Raw genomic sequence first — 4,748 nt, 5'->3', positions numbered from 1 at the left:
ATATATATATATATATATATATATATATATATACTCACACACCTTAGGTCCGCCCGCCTACATGACGCCTCCACAAAACCAGAATTCACTTTTAATTTATTTAATTTTAAAACTCACTTTCCCCTTTCATAAAAAGTTGTAACTTTTTTTGAAAAATTATCACTTTTATGATAAGTTGTAACTTTTATGAAAAATTGCGACTTTAATGAAGAGTTGCAACTGTAGTGAAAAATTGTGACTTTTATGAAAGGTTGTGACATTCTGAAGGGTTGCAACTATTTCAAATAGTTGTAACCTCTCTAATAAGACACAATAAATATTTGTTCACACTATCATTCGTTGTCTATAAATAAAAGGTTTTTCTCTCATTTTCAAATAACGAAAATTCTGAACTTTTTCTTCTTCTTTACAATTAAATATTTGTACTGTACTTTACTCACATTGAGTGATTCAGTGACACCATGCTTATGTTACAAATCCTAATATGTATTTTTACAAATCATTACTTAATGTTTATGTTATTAAGGATAAATGATAAAATGTAATAATTTTTATTTTCCTTTACATTATAATCTTTTATGTACAATAATATACTGTTTTAATTTTAGTAACTAATAAGCATCATGTATTATTTTATATATTTCGTGATATTATATTTACGCGCGAAGTGTGAATAATTTTACTAGTTATATATCTTTAAAAGGCACGAGTGATTCATCATTTATTGATTTAATAATAAAAATATCGAGTGCATGTAAATTTTTGTGATAATTCAATGTGGCATACATCTTAATCACCCAATATGTAACAAGAGTTTCATGATTAACCTGGATTATTCTTCCCTTTTTAATACTTCATCAAATTTGTGATGCAATGCACACTTAATAAGAAAAATTTTTAAGGAGAAAATTTAAACCATATTTCTTATTATTGTCCTTTGCAAAAATCATAAATATAACTTTGTGAAAAGTTTAATTTATTTTTTTAAAATGTCAAAATTCAGTAAAGGAAAGAATAAATATGAAAAAAATTCAAACATCCGTTTTAAACTTTGAACAAAGTAATAACTTTTAAAAATGAAAACCCCCCAAAAATTTAGTTAATATAAAATAGAGGAAGTAATGATTCTTTTTAAAATGACTTAGCAGAATAAGATAATTTAATTTAATTAATAATAATCAAAACTCTATTATCTTCTTTAAAAATACATATATTCAGAAATGCTATGATCTCCCTACAAACAACTCTTATTTGACACTCCCAATATTTGGTTAACCCCATTTGAACACATAGATTTTTGATTAATGATTCTTTAACTATTTTCTATTTATAATCTCATGTCATTGAGCAACAAAATTAATTTTTTTACCATTTTCATAAGATATCCAAAATTTATTAATTTTTCTATATGTTATACTAGTCTGATTTGGAAATTCATTTTGGTAAGGTTGATATGAAATCAAACTATTTAAAGGGGTTCTCTCATCTTGTGATAATTGAATCATATAGCTAAACATAAAAATAAAAACTTCTTTATTCTTAATTTTCTCTCTTAGTTTTAAATGGCTTCTCTAAGCAAGGGTTCTAGTTCAAAACAAGACTCTGACAAGTGAGTTTTTTTTTTAATTTTCAAGAATATAAGTTGCCTTTTTTTCATTATAATGTTAGGGTATATAAATTAAACTCTCATTTATTTTATGTTCATGATTATTTTTTTTATGTTACTTGCCCTATTTAGAGAATTCAAGAAAGAAAACGATGCATTGATCAAGTAAGTTTTTTTAAATTTCTCCATTGATTGAATAAAGATATTTTTCACTAGCTAGAAAGTCAATTTATGCATGTTGATGTTGTAACTAGGAGCGGCTCAAGCATATAAGTGGCCTAAAATAAAAATTAAACGGGGCCTTAAATTTGAATTGTTAATAATTTTTATATAATTCATTTCTTCTAGTTTTCAATTGATAATATTACCATTCTTTTTTAAATTATTTTTCATGAGATATAGTACTCCAAATATGTTAAATTTCTTCTAATAATTCCTTCAAGTTTACTTTTTCTACGAATAGTATTCAGTATTTATAAAAAAAATGATAACTTATAACCTATTAATTATTAAAAATGAGGCCCCTTAAATTTGGGGGTCTAAGATACATGTCTTTTTTTTAACACTGTCGAACCACCCCTGGTTGTAACATATAAATTTATCTTATTTTCACTATTATAAATCACGTTTTTATGGATGGTTAATTGAACTCTTCCTAGATGTATCAAACATTTTATTTATGTAACATTCTTCATAAATTTTTCTTATGTTTCTAATAGTATTTAGAAGAATCAAGAAACTAGAAATCATGGCACTTATGGATCGATACACATTGCTTTGCTTCCAACGCATGAAGTTGATTGCAAGGACAATTTACCCAACTTATTTGCTTAACTTTTGCTGATGACCAAACAACAAAGCAAATTGAGCAGCTAAAAGTAGAGGTTAGTTTTAATTTCATTTTACCATATTATAGTTTAATTAATTCTATACTTTGATAGGTGATATAACAAATTTATTGATAAACATTAATTGAGATAATTTGATAAAAAGGGTAAGCAACATCTTATCACATGTTAAAATTTGTTGATAATGTAAAAAATATATGATTTACGTTGTTAGTATATATAATGTAAATAGAGTTGTCAATATAGGCTAGCCCACCCCATTCGGGCTAATCCATACAGGTTTCGACATTTCATTGGTCAGGCCAGGCTAGCCCATTTTCGGTGCCGGCCCAACCCACAAGTACGTGGGTTACAGGCTTGCCGGGCCAACCCACTTTTTTAAAAAATTATATTATTTTTAGAATTATTAAATTAAATTATAAATTATAGTTTTAAAATATTATCATAAACATCGACAAAACAATATTAGATGGTGCTAATGTTACTACTTTTAATCAAATTCACAATTAAATTTATTTTTATAATACTTATTAATTTTTCTTTCAAGTAAAAATATAAATATCTAAATAGAAATATTAATCTAATTGTTTTGAGTTTAAACTCTCTTTAATTTTAAATTTTAATATTATATTATATTTTTAATTAATTTTTATTGCCCCACGGGCCGGCCTTATCGATATTTCTCAAGCCCCACAAATTAGCAAGCTTATTCAGGCCGGACTAAAAAGTCCTTTTCCCAAATGGGCTCCCAAAATCGTAACCTGCCCCTATTAAATCTCGGGTTAGACCAGGCCGGCCCAACAGGCCTAGCCCATATTGACGACTCAAGGGCCCGTTTGGCCATAAGATTTTCCAAATAATATTTGGAAAAAATTTGGCAAATAATGTTTGTCCATACAATTTGCCATTACTTGACAAATATTTTTGGCAAATATCCCAAATTCCCAAATTACTAGTTTTTTCTAGTATTTGGCTCAAATCTCATTATTTGGGATCTTTTTAAAATTAAATTTTTACCCTAAACTTTTATCTTTTATAAAAATACCCTCTATAGTAGTTGCTTGCGTTGTATTACATATTTTTTTACGTGGAACACCAAAATAGTGATGAAATATTTACTGAATATTAAGTAATGATTTGATTGTTGATGAAAATGATGAAAAATTGGCTCAAGGTAACAAAGTCATGCACTTTGTATACTTCACAATGTATGTAATGATGTTTGTTGCACTCACTCCAAATTATCTCATTGCTCTAGTATCATGGACACTATTTGTTATTGTCGTAACGAACATCCAAGGTGACTTGTAATACAAACCTATAGTAAGTTTTGATAGTTCTAAAACTTATAGGTATAAATCATATTTTTTTAAAAAGGTGAAATATATTTTCCAAATCCTATGGCCAAACACATGGTGAAATTTCACTCAAATTTTCACTCAAATAATATTTGCCAAGAATATTTAAAAATCTATGGCCAAACGCTAGCTAAATGTAAATCCTATAGATTATTGATGTGCTTTATTTATTTCTTCTCTTTTTTCAGAATGAGAAGCTTCTAAGTTCCATCAACTATGCGAAACAAATGCTTGAGGAAGAGTAGAGATACTTTATAAACTTTCAATGAAAATGTAATGTTACAACTTTGTTAAAGTCAAATAAAACAGTTATAATTTTTCATCGTTTATTTATATTTGTCATATTTTATTTTACAAGAGTCAATATAATTTGACCTTCGAAAATAATTGTGACAAATAAAAAAAATGGGAGAGTAATTTTATGTTGAAATTCTAGTGATATTTCAATGCTTGTTTTCATATTTAATTGCTATCACATTGTTGATATTTATGATGATATTTACGTGAGAAATTGAATAAATTAACAGAGATAAAATATACTTACTAATAAACCAAATCGATTAATTACAAGTTAAATATTTATCATTAATTATCACGTCTAATGTACAAACTATTTTTCATTGTTAGTTCTACCCTCCATGAAAAATTCGTTTAAATATAAGTATTTACACAAAACGACGAACTCAATATTTTTGATAAACTTTCATGTTAAAATTGGCAAAAAAGATTCAATTTTCATTATTTACGGAATAACGTATCTTCTTATTAAGTAATGTGACATAAATAGTTATTGGAGAGTTAACTAATTTTTTAATATATTTTTTAGATATTGAAAGTTGTTCATTAATGTGATTTAATATTTTTCGTCTGATACATATTCAATAAAATTCATGTTATTCTCTCTTTCTCAATTTATTTGAAACTCTAGATATTTCC

The sequence above is a fragment of the Solanum pennellii genome, chromosome 2 (genome assembly GCF_001406875.1).
Source record: "Solanum pennellii chromosome 2, SPENNV200".
Taxonomy (NCBI): domain Eukaryota; kingdom Viridiplantae; phylum Streptophyta; class Magnoliopsida; order Solanales; family Solanaceae; genus Solanum; species Solanum pennellii.
This window is presented reverse-complemented; position numbering follows the sequence as displayed.